Source organism: Diuraphis noxia, unplaced genomic scaffold, assembly GCF_037042655.1.
Source record: "Diuraphis noxia isolate RWA-SAM2 unplaced genomic scaffold, SU_Dnox_SAM2 contig0004, whole genome shotgun sequence".
NCBI lineage: Eukaryota > Metazoa > Arthropoda > Insecta > Hemiptera > Aphididae > Diuraphis > Diuraphis noxia.
This window is the reverse complement of record NW_028301714.1, coordinates 33055001-33072570: the sequence shown is the minus strand read 5'-3', so window position 1 is coordinate 33072570 and position 17570 is coordinate 33055001. Positions and strand designations below refer to the sequence as shown.

The 17570-nt window shown below is 27.3% G+C and overlaps 1 protein-coding gene across 2 annotated transcripts in view; it reads left to right on the top strand.

The window, feature by feature from the left end:
- Positions 1 to 7145: 7145 nt before the first annotated feature.
- LOC107168538 (putative G protein-coupled receptor Mth-like 3) overlaps positions 7146 to 17570 on the top strand; it is a 29400-nt gene continuing 18975 nt past the window's right edge. The window contains exon 1 of one of the 2 annotated variants that reach the window (XM_015517983.2): positions 7146 to 7452. The gene's annotated coding sequence lies outside the window, so the exon portion shown is untranslated. Of the gene's footprint in view, positions 7456 to 17570 lie in introns of both variants that reach the window. The other variant, XM_015517982.2, reaches the window with a different exon arrangement.

The window sequence follows — 17570 nt, the reverse complement described above, 5'->3', positions numbered from 1 at the left end:
AATCGATTTGGTCGAAAACTGATAAATTCCGTATAAATTCCTGTTTTTCTGTCACTTTTTTTTTGTTTTTCTCGATTTTTTTGAAAATTATTGGAAATTGTTTACTTTTTACTTCTATAATGCACCAAGGATATTCACTTTTACATTGGAAACCATGCCCAAAGTTTGAAATTGAAGCATTTTTTCGACTAGTTATGCTGTACGCAGACACACACAAAAAAAAAAACACACATCATTGTAAAACCAATACTCAATCACTTCGTTCAGAATCTAAAAAATAACTGTTGAGACTTAACGCATTTACCAACGTTTTATATTCAGCATTTACTATTAGAGATGATATAATTTAAAAAAAAGGTTTGTAAGTTATTGTGCTATTTACCTGTAAACATATTTAAAATTTTTATATTTTTAGTTTATTTTTGATGCATAATAGATATATTATATAATTTATAATATAATACAAATTTTGTATGAGTATAAAAAGCTTGATAATTTAATACAAGACTTCTCGTAAGATATTGATACAGAATAATTTGAAAAATATCGTAAATACTTATTTTTCTATAAGGATAAAAACTTCAAATTTTTACAAAATAAAAATCGTTTTTTTATGAATGAAATTTCTGCTTAGAATTGTTTTTTATGCAATCAATAATCATTGAATTAAAATTTAGCACACCTATTACAGTGACACCTACTTATAATTATATCTAGATTGATTTCACTGATTTTTTCATTTTTTCATTTTTCATTAGTTGAAATTAAAATATAAAAATAAAAACAACAATTAAGAGTAGTGTTGTCACTGATAGACTCCTCTCATCAAACTTATCATGTAAAATAACTATTATAATCAATAATTTATTGCATATTCTTATTGATTCGTAAGTTACAGATGTATAAGTATATCGTATTAAGACTATAAACAATAAGAAAATAAAATAAAATAATTGGTAAGGGGATTACAGAGCCATGTATCAAATCATTATTTTACATCAATATTAACATACTACGTATGTATATCGATATTTTCTATTAAGTATATTGTGCATAGCATTGTTATACATAATATCATTTTTTTCGAAGAGTTCTGCGTCCTTTTCGGTATAAAATTTAATATTTTAACGATTATGTCGTAAATAAACAGTATTTGTTAAATTTTACTACCTAGCATAATATTTCTTCAAATGAATTCGATTAGTCATCTCGGTTTGATTTACTTTAACTTTAATTAATAAGAATTATTTGTTCGGACTTCGAGGTGGCCTATTATAACACGATAGTTGATAATGAACTTCAATTGGTCGTTAACCGCATGTGCTGGATATGCTATGATGGCCGATAATTTATTGTTCTCAATAGATAACTATTATAGGGGACGTACACATTTTGTTGCGACACAAACTCAACATTTTAAAACGCCGCTGGTCATTACGTACATACTAAGTTCATCTGATTATATTATATAGGGCTATAATAATATTGTTATATGCATGTAAAATACGATTTATACTGTATCAAAATCTAATCGCATAGATATATGCATTCGGATATCCCGACGATCAAATTTGAGCCACGGTTTTATTTTAACAATAAATCGTCAATGGTTTTAAGTGTTTAAAATGTGTAATGTGCATTGATTTAAATACAATTATTATGATAACGTTACGTTAATATTTATCAAGATTATGTATCTTATATAATTATATGCCTAAAATACTATATACCTACCTATAGAAATAATATTGTTCTTTAACTGTTGGTCTATGCTACACGTGATATTATATTATGTGGATATAGTGGGTAAACGTATACTCAAAAATTGATCTTATATTCTTATGTCATAAAATTACTAACGAAATTTATTTGTCTGATAAAATATGAGGGGAGCATAATATATTACAACCATATTATGTACTTAATTTGACTTTAAATACACATATCATGTTCCGTCACAATAGGTAAACTATGGAGCGCATATACGTTGATAATAAATTTAAAAAAAAGATTGTTATTCAATACTTTTCCTAAAAGCCGACCGTCAAATATCAATTATACGATACGACCTAAATATATATACCTTTTTATATTTAACATTATAGATGTCGACTAATAGATCATAATTTATTTACTACGTATCTAGAAGCTATATAAATAAAAATTGATTATAATTTATGAGTTTTTATTTTTTGTATTATGTTTTATTACGAATATATTGATTGGTGTTCTTAAACGAATGTCTAGACTAAGTGTTATATAATATATGCTGAAAGGCGTTAAAAACTCTTAGATTCGTAATGAGACTAAATAAAGAGTTTTCCTAAATTAACACTGTAAAAACGTTATGCTGTACCTGAGACCTTAGTGAGACACATATTTACATAGGTATTTTTATAGTACGGTTTAATAATAAATTTGGAATCCGTAATAGCTCTTTGCATGTTGAAAGAGTCCAACGTACATTTTTAAAGTATTTTAAGTTTCACTTAAGGCATTAAATGTCCCCCACGGGTATGGTCGAACTGCACTTATTTTAGTCGAATTGCACTTGGGTTTAAAAAAGGTAATGGTCGAACTGCACTCGGGTAAAAAACAGGTAGTGGTCGAACCGCACATGGGCTCAAAAGTATTTCAATAAAATTATCATGCATTTGAAGGGGTTAAACATTTAGTAAACACTCATTTCCCTATAATTATTATATTATACTTTATATTATATTATATTTTAAGCTCAAATATGAGGCTTTCCACGCGAAGTTTAATAAATCATTTTCATCACCACATCCAAATATATTTGTTTTCATTGATGTTTTAACACAATTACAAATCGACACCTAAATTTTAACGCAGAACATTGACACAAGACCATCAACAACACGGTACCAGAAAAAAATAAATAATATTAAAAAATATATCGACTTAATACTCAAAAGCGTATTACCAGGCTAGAATTTTTGAATACAGTTAGTCATTACTACAAAAAATGATCGAAATGACAAAAAAAATATTTATAATAAGTAATGACAATAATTAAATTTAACGATTAAAAAAAAAAATGTTTGATAACAATAATAATATGTATAGTATAATATAATATAATATTATAATTTATTATAATGCAAATATATATAATTAACATAATGTGATGTTTAAAACAATCATATTTAACCACCAATGATTAAAATCATTGTCAGTCCTAAGCCTGTAAGTGGGAAGAAAAATGAACGTTAGCCCTAACCTCTTGAAATGCATGATAATTATATTGAAATACTTTTTGAGCCCAAGTGCAGTTCGACCACTACCTGGTTTTTACCCGAGTGCAGTTCCGACCATTACCTTTTTTAAACCCAAGTGCAATTCGACCATTTGTTTGTAGGTAATAAGTGCAATTTGACTATCCAGGTCCCCCACATGATTACTCTCCATTCACTAAAATTCTAGACCTTCAAGCCCTAGCTGACCGTAGGCGGATGTTAAGTAAGTCTTTCCTAAAAGGTCTTTTTACTTTTATCTAATATTGTTGTCTCTCTCTTCTTTTATCCTTTATATAATTTAAAGTTCTTCAATTTTCAACCTGAACATCTATATGCCAATCTCTATATTTTTCACTACAAAAGTATAATTACATGAAAAATGAATCATTATTAAGACGCATAATGTCCATCGCCAACGAGGATCCCTCCTTTTTAATCTAACTATCCTTACTGTTTACTATCTTAAAATCTTTTATTTTTTTGTTGTTATATTTTTAAACATTATTATTTTTATCATTGGTATTAGTATGTATTTCCTATTATTTACTCGAATTTAAATGTATTACCTATTTACCTATCTATATTGTATTTAAAGAGCCCCACACGTTAATTATCATTAATAAATAATAAATAAATATGATGTTGGTAATTTCTATATTAACTTTTTCGTTCAAATCGCGTTTAATTGTCGATAATCATAAATTGCCTACAGAAACTATTTACAGCTCATACAAGTTAATTTAACGAAATTTAAGCTAATGACGAAGAAAATAATTGTAGAAAAGGGTACTTAATATTTATATTATTGTCTTATTTGAGGGAAAAACTGTTTTATTTTTAGGTTTTGGTAAAGAACTTAGGTATTTTTTCTAGAAACATTGATATATTTGCAAAATAAGCTAATAATTAACGAAATTCGAACAGGTGTACAGGTATATATACCTATACTTTGATATCATCTAGTTATAATAGTTAGGAAATTTAGGAAAGTAGAGCTATAAATATATTATTTATTAATAGTTTCATAATGTGTGTAGGTATATTGTGTTTAGTTTTGATGTAGATACTGGAAGTATAACAAAACACAATAATGATGTGATAATTGTAGTAAGTTTGGTTGCCTATTTGTAATGTAATTAAGAATAATAGCACGTCATCTACAAGAACACAAAATATATTATAATATAAAGGTTTAAAAAGACAGATTTAGGTAGAGTTTGTGAACTAAGTACCTGTAATTTACATTTCTAAATATCTACCTAACTATGAATCATTACATAATTCATCAAACATTTTATTTTCCTATTATCATGTATTAAGTATTTAACATAGGTAGTTTATTTTAATTTATTTGGAAATCATTTAGAGTTCTAGAATAAAGATTTTTATAAAAAAATGAAGAGAACAAAATAAGAATAAAAGAAAAAAAGCATGAAAAAAATCTAGAATAAAGGTTTCTATTCTAATTTAAAATGATAAATTGTTATATAGTATAGGTTACGACATACTACATATTATTATTAATATACATATCAGAAAATTGTATTGTTTTTTTATTATTTTAGAACGTAACAATAATAATATGTCGATTTATTTTAAATGCTTTTCTGCCCACGCGGGTCATAGTGTATGCGTATATTAAACATAATATTACATCAATTTAAGTAAAGTGATTATAAAAACACAGTCTTCCAATTAATTTGATATACGACGTTATTATTTTAAATAATTATTTTAATTTATCTTGATATTCGATTTTAATTTTGATCGAGTTAATCATGTTTATATATTTTGTATTATTTATTATGTATGTTCTGGAATAATATGTTCATACTATTATAAATAAAATAATATTGATAAATCTATTGTTTTTCATATTATTATTATTCAGTTTATCGGTTACAGAGAGATTTCGATGTTTGTGATGTTAAATTTAGTTTCGTATTGAATATTATATTATTTTCAATTTGTGTAGACCATTCTATAACTCATTCCTTTTATCTACACAAATATAGATGTATTTTAAATTGTTATTTTTAACAAAACATTTGTCATCTTACTTAAATCATCGCACAATATCAGTATAGCTGATGAGGACATTAAGACGGGTTATTGGTTATGCACTGATATTTTTGATAACAATATCACATTTTCTGATTTTCATCATAAGTAATGATAATAATAATTACCTTATAATATGTATAAGTATAATACTTATGGGTTATGACCGATAAAATTAATTTATATTTCGTGCACCCAATCTATTAATTATCTATAATACTAATTTTACCTGATATAGTTTGTTAAATTATTAATTATAATTTATAGTCATAGGTAAACTGCCTATATGTTGTGTATATAAAACATTATAACACAAAAATAAAATAACTGTATGTTGTTTAATGTTTTTTTTTAATGCTAACTAGAAAATGTTTAATTTCATTAAATTTGTCCATTTTTTACTCGACGGAGATGAATGATGATGTATGTAATACATGATTTATTATAGGTACTATACTATGTACGTGTATTTTTATCACGCTGTAGAATAAATAATATGTACAGGTGTAGTGAAAATCTGAGGAGAATGTAAAAAGGTGATCACTAATTAAATAACACTACATACTTCTAATGTACCAAAAATATTGTCCAATTTAAAAATAAATTGTTCTATTGGTATTAAAAATCATAGTAAACAAATACATTTCTCATATTTGCATATACATATAATGTAATATATACCAAGAATCCGAAGAAAAAAAATGCACCATGAAGAAATATATCAAAAATCTAAAGCAATATAATATTATACATATAATTTACATAGTTAATCCCAGTAATCCATTTGAAGGCGTCATAATTTGATGCTTTTTTTTCAATGGTTCCACTCATTCTATACGATCCAATAGTAATCTGGCTTTAGAAATAAATAATAATCGATAGATAGAACATATACATAAAGGTTAGGGCATACTATGTTGGTAATGATATGCGTTAATCAAATGGTGCGTGTCCAAAGTGGCTCAGAGTTTTAGTCATTATGCCGGTATCTGCATGTATCAAAATTAAAATATTTGGACTAATAAGATGAGGTTAATAGTCGTTGCTAGATTTTTCAAATAATCGAATGTTAGGATACAATTCCCATCTTTGAATTATTGTTTGATACATTTATAAACTGCATATTATATTATATTATAATACATGTTAACGACGCTCGACTTGCGCAAGGTCAATCAACACCTACGTATCAAAACATGAAATCCATAATTCAACAGTCAGCAGCGATTACAATACTTACTACTAACTACTACTAACTATATGTATTAGGTAATCATAATGATTAAAATTTAAATTCCACCAGAGTACCAAACAGTTCATGTGTAATGTATATTTTGGTAGATTTATAAAGTAAGAAAAATATAAATGATTTAGACGAACAAACATAACACATAACGATAATGGTAAAAAACATGCATATTTTCACGCCCACTTCCATTTTGAACGAATAAGCTTGAAACCCCATTTTCTTGTGCACTCAAATGATGGGACTTAAAACCACAATTATTGTCGATGTGGCACGATCCAACTCAAAATCTGCAATCGAGTACCGATCGACCGCAAATAACACAGAGGTGCCAAAGAAATTGCGTCGTTCCGAAACTATACAAGAGTAGGTACAAATCAGACGTCGGTATGACGAGTTTGAAAATAGGTAAAAAAAAAAAAAAAATAACAATAACGATTAATAATAGTGACGATAATCAAATTAAACACATGATGTTATTACGATAAGATCATCCGTCGCTGATTTTAAGTTCTATCTGGACCGGTAGGCGTGGCCGCCTGGCTAAGTTTGAACGGACGCGGTATCAGGAGGCGATTCGCCAGTCATGGCCGCGTCAGTGATCCGACGACGATCGGAGCTGGTGTTTAGCGTCAACCGCGACAAACACTTTCGGCGTTTTATGATATTAAAATAATATTATCGTTTTCTAACCGGTCGCGACGTCGGTTCTGCCTAGAAAACACTACAGTCCGAACTAGTCAGCACACGACTGCTATTATCAATCAAAATAGATAACTTCTATCGTAAAACAATATCGTTAACGCGTGACCGTTGGCTGACAGTCAACTAATGAGTAAATCGCCGGCGACGTACAGCTCGCGATAACCACACTGTTTCGCGCACAAGGTAGTAGTAACAATAACATTACCTTATACCTATAAATAATATGTTTTATATAATATTTTGTATTTTAAAATATAAACTTTAGCGTAGGTACTTAAATAATATGTGATTAGGCTATTCGTAGTCCTCGATGAAAACCGAGGTATTTTAGAAATGTATTCGTGTTTTTCGTGGTCGATATTATAATTTTTAGGTAAAGTAGGTACTATTTTACTGTTAGAGCTAGATAATTTTATTTTGTATTACAATTAATGTGACCAGAGCCTGATTTACCAAATCAACGAAATAAAAAATAGGGCCATAATATATGTAATATATCACATAGTAAGTGTTAGTCACCGGTGGGCCCAGCATAAATTTCTATTTTGTCCATGCGAAAATTTTTGCCCATGAATGTACAATGCACAAGTTATTGATTAAACTATTTGGTACATTTTTAAGTTACTATTCATATTGCGCATTACTGCAGGGTACCTAGGTATTACATGTTTGATAATGAATTATACGTAGGTTCAGTATATTATATTATTATAATATATTAAGATTATAATATTTTATTCATGAATACCTGTGTATTATTTAAGATTTTTTCATCGAACATTTTTATTTTTATAAATTGACATTGTGTTTACTTTGTATTTTCAGTTATTGACCCTGAACAATTCATATTATGTGACCTTATTATCTCTGTTAAGTATACAATTTACTAAATCTATTTTCAAGATTATCTCCTTGACCGTGTAGTGTGCGTTGTAAATTTATACATTTGATTATACATCGTATAATTTCCCTGTCGATATAAAATGTGACCTAATCACAAATTGTTTATTTCACACGACACGACTTTTGACTAATAATTAAGTTGTTTTATGCATTTAATAAAATTTATACAACCGGTTTATCATAATGAACAGAGGTACAGTTGCATATCTTCTAGCAACTACAGTCCACAATATATTAGTACAATATTACCTATCTATATATTTAATACTGTAGTACCTATTTATTATATATTTGTTTTATTAGCCGTGCAACGTGCAATTAAAAACTCTAGTATTTTACGTTTTTAAGTATTTAAATGTTTAGCTTTTTTTAATCTCAGCGCGATTCGTCAAGTTTACGAAAATTAACTTTCTATGTAATGTTCTACTGTTAATTGTTATGTAATTATCATAAGTTTAAGTATAATGTACTGATGCATTTAATAGATCATACATAGGAATAACTTAATTTAAATAGCTGTATAAAATAATAATATATATATTAGTATATATACTAATATAATATGCCTTGACTGTCTGAGTTTTTAATTAAAAAATTGATTACTGCCTACTATACTAGTATAGGTACTAACTTACTACGCACACATATCTGGTTATGAATGGTGTGTTAGTTTTTGAATTAAATATAAGTATATGTAGAGTTATTTTCATTAGACTAATGCTTATATCTAGTTATTATAAAATAATTCCATTGTTAGCGTGTACATATTTAACAAAAACTGAAAAACCTACCTTATAATATAAGACGAACCTAGACGGGTCATAGGTGTATCGTATATACCTAATTATTGTGTTCTTCGACTTTTTGTGAAGAATTAACGCAAAACAATAAGTAGGTATAGGCATGTACTTTACATACAAATATTGTAATTCACACGTTTGACTCAAACAGTACGTTTTCGTTTTACACCTATGTAGCATTGCATCTTATATCGTTACCCAAGACTTATCATAACTATAATAATATTAGTGTAGCTTGGTGTGGCGTGTTCGTAGGTACGCTGAACTGCGGAAACGCTTTGAATGTACGTAAAAGCCGGTGTTGCTAGCTTTCGGGTGGGTGACCACCCGGGGTTTTTAGCAACAAATCTTCGCGCCACATACAAAAAACGTTCCAGCTAACCGTAGGTACTCTCCCTCACAGTTGAAAAACCTACTAAAATTAACTACTCAATGGTTTAGTTTTGTTGCTGCGTGTTAATTATTAAAAATAAAAAAAATAAATAAAATAAAGTATTAGTTTATATAAGACCTACCTACTTCAATTTAAATATCAATATTTTAATTCGATTGAACTCTTCTTGAACTTGAATTACACGATACGGATACGGATTTTTTAGGAGTGTTTAGATTTGATTTGATCATTGCTTGATAATATCTGATATCAGATTAAGAGGCCATATAATAATAAGAATATTTTATTTAGTTTACAAGTATCTAATTGCCTAATAAATACAAAATAAGTTATTGTATTATACATTTTTTCTTATAAAAACTCAACCCATCAGTTGGAAAATATTTAACAGCATTCTACCTAGGTTATGTTAGGAAAAACTGTCCCTGCAGATTATCATACTAGGTATCATCTGATTTGGTAGACATATCGTCATCTGCGGTGTAAGATACTTAATATACGACGGTCAGCGACGCCTCTCGATGTCCGGAAATTGCGTTTTGTGATTGGAATAGAAATCCAGCTTTAAGTCTATTGACGGCGGAGACGTTGCGCCCGTTTATCCGCCACGAAATTTGACTCGGATTTCGCGTGTGTCAAACGTTTCACGGATTACATCACTATTGTGCTTGTACAAGCGTATATTATGCGCGTACGGTCGTGCAAATTAATGATCGTATTCAACTGGGCAGTGGTTATATATACATATATATATATATATATATGTGTGTGTGTGTATGTGTGTATGTGTTTGTGTATATTATATAGGTATACTAAGTGAAAAAAACAAACAAAACTAGGTAAATCCACTAAGGCGCTGTTTGTTATTCCGCGGCAGCCGCCCACTCGAAAAGCCTATAGACGTATACATACATACATACACGTCGAATAAATTACATTCTTGAAAATAACAATAAATATCTTATGTCCGACAGTACATTGTGTGACCGTGAATTTGAATGTACGCGCCCATACATACACACAAATATAAACATAAGCATACACACACACACACACACGCATACACGCGAACGGGGTCTAGTTTATAATATTGTGTAAAATATGTTTAATTTGATATACGTCATGTAAATGTACAGGTTACAGCTTATAGGTAGTTGGTATTGGTATATGCACACAATAATATAGTTGAATAATATACCTACTCGCATTCTTGTGAGTGCACATGCATTGTCATCGGCGATAACAATTTTAATAACCGTTCGAACTACAGGGAAAAACTATATCTTATCTACTTGTAGAGTCGCAGAGTTCCCGAATTACAATTAGTTCATATGATTACCTATGATAAATACAATATATTAATGTACGATATAATATTATATAATATAGTAATAACCACTTATATCATATACATATAATATTTATACAAAAAAATAAAATGAAATTGATTCTTGATTTGAGAGGATCCATAAAATATATTTCTCCAAAATGGTTTGAGGGGGTCTCTCAGCCATTAAAGATCTTGATATGTCTATATATTTGGCATCTGGAGCTGTGCAGGATAACGCGTTATTGAAGTTGTTCAGCGAAGGTGATTCGATGATATATTAAATACTTATCAAAAATGTCGAAATTTTTTTTTTTTTGATGAGAGCTAAGTTAATGTTTTTGTAACATAGTTTAGATTCACTATTGTTTTTACAAAAATAAATTGTGAAAAATTCCATGGTATTCAGCCCATAGTATAACAATAAATCAAAAATGTTAGGTTAACGTAGAAACAATATATCCCTTTCAAAGTGTCGTCATTTCTTTAAAAATAATTTTAAACCGCTGAATAACAATAAACAGCTGTAAAATCTAAACGTTTGGATCAACCGCTCCGAAATTTCATAAATTATCATGACCAAAATGGACGTGACAGTGAAAAACGGATACAATACTCTATAGAGTTGTATACATACAATATAAAAGGTACACTTTTATATTTGAGAAAACCATGTATGAGATATCCGATCGAATGATATCTATTGTGTTGGATTCTTTACACTTTTTTGTAATTTTTTTTGAAAAATATTTTACTGGTACTTTTAAGAAATAATATATAGCTTAGTGTTATTCTGAGTACAGGTTAATGATCCATTTTATTACTTTAATAGGCGTTTTAGAAAATAAAAATACACATTACTGTGTAAAACCAAAAGCTGTCCATTTGCTGAACTTAAAAATCATTTAGTTACTTATCAATAAGGTACTTACATAGAAAATGATCAATAACATGTTATATTAGACTTTGAATAATTTATCTGGATAAAAATATGACGATTTAAATATTATAGGTACAAACATTATAGCAATACGTAAAAACAAAATTTCAAATGAGTTGAGTAATAATAATAATAATAATAATAATACGTAAAAACTAAATTTCAAAAAATATTCAAATGAGTTGTGTCATAAAAATATAAATTGCCTAAACATTAGTGTGACTTAAATTAATAATACATTAATGATTAAGATTCATTGCCCAATACTTTTCTTGGTTAGATTATTTTCACATCGGCTGGCATAAAAACCTATTTCTTACATCAAACAGCGCTCATTTATTTGAACGCATATTACGTAAAATACAGAAATACTTATTATTATTTTGATTAAAATTTAATTTTAATATTATAATATTTATTTTGAATAATATGTGTAAATTCAAATTTAATACATTTTTCTGTATTTACTGTTAAATAATAACAAAACTCTGGGAACCCTGAACTGCAGTTGCACTCAACTACACACGTGACAGAAATTTTTATTGAACAATCGCAGTTTGAACTATATACGTTGTTAGACTTGGGTGAAAGTTAAGTAATTATTCGCATACTCAGGGTCCAGAGATAACCCATCAGTCAGTCCATTATAGGCATTTTTTGAACACGTCAAAATGGTCAAAATTGCAGTCCACCAATAAATCCTAAAAATCCTAAATTACATTTTTGTGTATAATATACGGTGAAGTTTTGATAAACATTCGATTTGTGGGATATAATGATATAAATACATAATATGTACTATGTACATCGTTAGTTAACGTGGTCTAATTTTAATTCTAAAAAAATATTTTAATTCAGCAGAAAATGTACTGTAGATCATATGAAACATTTTCTGTATTTCATTTTAATTACAATTTGAAAAATGCATATTTTAAAATTTTCAATTACAGTTTACATTGATATATAAGATTCAATTTATAGAAAGTGTTCCGTGAGGTCTATAGACAATTTCTTTAGAGTTCAAATTTTTTTCAGAATAAAAATAAGACAACGTAATCTAACTTTAATTTTGTCAAAACTAAAGGCTAGTTTTTAAAGGTTTTTGAGTTAATATTGACGGCATAGCAAGGCCCCTTATTCCTTAATCAAGTCCTTCTTTGTACTAACGGTCGTGATGAACGATGGTGCATGTATACGCTGTCAAAAACGAAGATGTAAATCTTTTACCTTTATCGACAAAGGGATTCACGTTTCATATTTTCATGGCAATAACTACCAACGTTGTTATAAATATCAAAATATATTTTATTTTCATATTATGATTGTTTAAAATAACAACTCTGCATATTGACAATAAATAATAACTACATGTATCTATATATTGTATATTTACACTTTTTTTATCCTAATTATATTTTATTGTTGTTGGGATATGTTTTTTTATTTAATGTACCTATCGTAAAATTTATTTTAGTAATATTATGTTTTACCATTTTGAATATGAATTATTTTTTACTAAATGTTTCAAAGTTTTATAAACGTTTTAAGAGGACGGGACTCTACTTAATTTTTTTAAATTTAGACTTAAATAAAAAAAAAATAGTAAAATGTATAGTTAATTTATCAAAATACAAAATTAAAAAATGTATGCTGATTATTGGTCACACATTGGACTGGTTCGTTTAACTTACACAAAAGATTTCTAGTTCGTATTATTTATTTTCATGTTAGAACATCTCTTGATGCAACTATCACTATATACCTTTGTACCTATATGAAAAACGGCCTTATAGTGAAGACGATTTGTCAGTCTGGATATTTTATATTATAATTATATTATTACTAGATGATAAATTACTTCTAATGAATATATTGGTGGTCAAACAAAAAATAACTAAATTATTATAATTGTTTGTTGATATGTTTTATTGGTATATTACTGAATGAGCCCAACGAGGAATAGAGAACTGGGAACAATGACAAAATACTAAATATTCGCTTTTTTTAAACTCATTTTTCTGTTAATCTCTAACTTTATCAGTGGCGGTTATAAGGGGGGGGGGCGATAGGTGGATCGCCCCCCCCCCTGGTCCGTGTTTTTTTATAATAAATTATTATTGAAATTTTAGAATAAATTATTTGAAAGAAGTATTAATCATGGTACTATTTTTTTGTGTTTCTAATTTATAGAAATAGTATCAGCAATTTGTAAAGTTGTCTTGCGCAATATAATACGGTATATTTTTAAATAATTGTAGTACATTTTATTAATTTTTGTTATTATAGTATATGTACGTACTACCTACGTAATATGTTATTCGGAAAGTTGCGTGTCATTGTTTATATATGTATATATGGCTGCTAGGAATAATCTTAATAATGTAATAGATTTCCCATTCTGATATTACGATAATTTTAAGAGGACGCTACACCCGTATGTGTTGTCTCCGTCTTACAAGTGCGTAACATTGCAAAAACTGTTTCGCGCGGGAAAGAACTGAGAAAGATACAGTTATAACTAAGAAACGATATGTTCACCAGTCACCACATAAAAAGGAGAATTTTGACTGTGCAATATCGTTTTTATTTTTTCGATATCATTTATACAAAAAAAAAATTCTTATTGTTTTATAATATATTAATTTTGTGTTTTTTAAGCATGAATAACTTTTTTGTAGTTCGGATATCGAAAAAATAAAAACGATATTGCACAGACACAATCCTCCTTTTTATGTGGTGAAAATTTCGTTTCTTAGTTATAAGTTATAACTATATCTTTCTCGGTTCTTTCCCGCGTGAAACAGTTTTTGCAATGTTACGCACTTGTAAGACGGAGACAACACATGCTGGTGTAGCATCCTTTTAATATAAATCTAAAAATATAATAAACGCTATATTATACTCATAAACTCACATATATTATTACACGTTTTGCTAAACAAAAATAATACATAATATGCTTGTATTGTAGATTTTTATTATTAAAATGGTTGATTAACTGTGCATCTGTGACTATACTTTTTTAAATTTAATTGTAAGTACAAGGTGAACCTATTTTGGATTATTTCAAAATATTGGGGAAAAATTCCAACGACTCATTATTGTCCTATGATTTTTATAATTTCCGCCCCCCCCCCCTTAAAATTCAGTTATAACCGCCACTGAACTTTATTGATAAATTTGTATGACACCAAGTAAAGAGTAATAGTTATGAGTAATAAGTAATAAGTAAACCATTCAATGTTAAAACAGTAAGTACAACTAAAATCGTTATTCTTGGTTATATTTAATATGTAATTTAGTCCGAATTTTGAATTTAAAATTAGTATACAAAAAACCTATGATTATATATTTTTTTTAGGTTTTTTGATTATAGAATTCACTCTTTACGTGGAACCTTGTTTTAAAATTTTAATTTTTAAATATAAAAGTTGAAAATTGTATACATTTTTAACAACAAAATAATATGTGCATTTTCAATTTAATAAATAATTTGAACTTAAAAATACCTACAAGATAAAAAATCGTTCCTATATATTTTTAATTTTTTTAATTTTTTGTTGTAACAATATATTATAGGAACCTTGTATTAGATTTTCAAGCTTTTTTATCCAACGAATACAATTTTATTGAAATTTACAGAAAAAAAAATTTAAAAACAGTTAAAAACAAGTCAAAATATTTTTAAGATTGTATCAAGTATAGTAAATGATAAAATAAATATTTGTTGTGAGTTGCAACTACTTGCAGTTAATCATTTAAATAGGTAACAGTAAAATCTTACCATGAGAAATCGAGTAAATACCTACTAAAAAAACTAATTCAATTTATGTAGGAATATACACATTGGCATTAATTACTTCATAAATTAGGTTCTTTATAAACTTATTATTTATAGTTTAATTTAAACATTTCAAACACTTTTATTTATAATATATTTATGCGGTCATTGTTCAAATGGTTGTTCCTTCTGTTTGGGTAAAATTAATGTCTTTAAAAATAATAAATAGTTAAAATCGAATAACTATATTAAAGAAAGAAAGAAAACAGTCCGCGGCAGCTGTGACCATTGGGCGTAATATTACATAGGTATATACTATAAAATTATAAACTTATACTAACATCGGCTGCATAGGTTGACGATTTTGTTTCGGTTTTAGTCTTTTTTTCTCTACCTAACCGTGTTTAGCCATATTTACTGTATAACTATATAATAGCCGTACATTTTTTTATGTACTTATGGCTGAGCCTCAAAAAGAATTTATAGTTAACAACGTGCAGCTCATGCACTTTTCAATGTATAGATATATAAATATATAATATATATATATATATATGAATATGATAATACAGGTACATATTAGTTGTAGGTACATGAATTATAAATGAACTAATTAGTCCGCATTAGAGTATAAGATGATTACGACACGCTATATTCGATATGTATCGTTTAACTTGCAAAATTTGAACAATTGTAACAGTTTTAGCGACGTGATTTTTAGTGCAGCCACATAATATTATGTGTTTGTTTAACGAGTCTTATATTAGTTGGTTTTCGTTACAAAACTTTAACATAACCTATCTATATTATATGCGTAGACCCATAGAAATTATTATCATGTATCAATAACATACATTTGGTAATTTGATAATATTGCTCAAAAAATTACTTTCTATCTATTTTATGTTATAGTTAAATATTCATTTAGTTACTCTTCTTTTCCCTGTTAATATATTAATAAATAATAATATAAATTATAATATACATATCTACTAAGATAAAAATACATTATAAATTTTATTTTTAAAAATAAAATAATATCTTTGTAGCATTTGGTCTCAGAACTATATTTAACATTGTTATAGTGCGATAAGGTTTTTTATTTAATTAATTATTTATTTATTTATTACAAAAATAACGTGTTAATATTTTAAATTCAAATTCAAATTATTTAATTATTACTTATATATTACATAAGTTGTGAATTTGCAGCGCATCTGGTCCTGAGAGATTTGCATTATATTGCACAATCTATGGAATAATAATATGCATGTCATGTTTTATAGTATACATTTGTGGTTTATTATAGTTGACACGACTTGTTGGTTGTTTCATATTAATAATAATTTATACAATTAATCGAAACCAGATGTAAATTATTAAAAAACTTTTTGCTGTTTGCTTCAATAGTAACGATATTCGATTTGCTTTAGTGACCTGTAAAATACATATTATATTATTCAAAAAAGAATTGTGAACTTACCCTGCTGTATTGTAGGTTCGATTATAGCTGCTTATATGCATTTTCATTGAGTATGTCACTGTAATTGACGAGTTAAATGTAAATTTTATGGTAAATTTATGTACTTATACTATACTAAAAACTATTTTTAGTGGAGACAGTCAGGCTCTATTTCTAAGGATAATATTATAAAAGTTCTTTACATTAAAAAGCATATTGCATATTACATTATAACATTACAATATAATAATTATATACAACATATACGATAGGTCGATAGATACGATAGAATAATAACGATTTTTCTTCAATAGTTTTTAATTATGTTATTATTGTTGAAAAAAGTTCATTATTAGGATTTAGGTAGTTCGTAACCTGTATGATTATATTCTACGGGTCGGGGGTATTAAAGTGAATAATAAGAATACATGGTAAAAATAATAAATTGCTTATTATAATATTTGCTATTATTATTATTTTAATGATACGATGTTTTCGGAAAAAAATCATTTAACCTACCGCGTATAATTAATAATAGTATAAATTATAATAGTATTAATATAAATACACACCTAGTAAAATATATATAGACCAAAGGGTAAATATTTTTTAACTTATGAAATTATATTATTTATATTATAATCATATTGGTGTGGAAGTTGGCCTGTCGCTATACGCAATTTTAAGTCTCTAC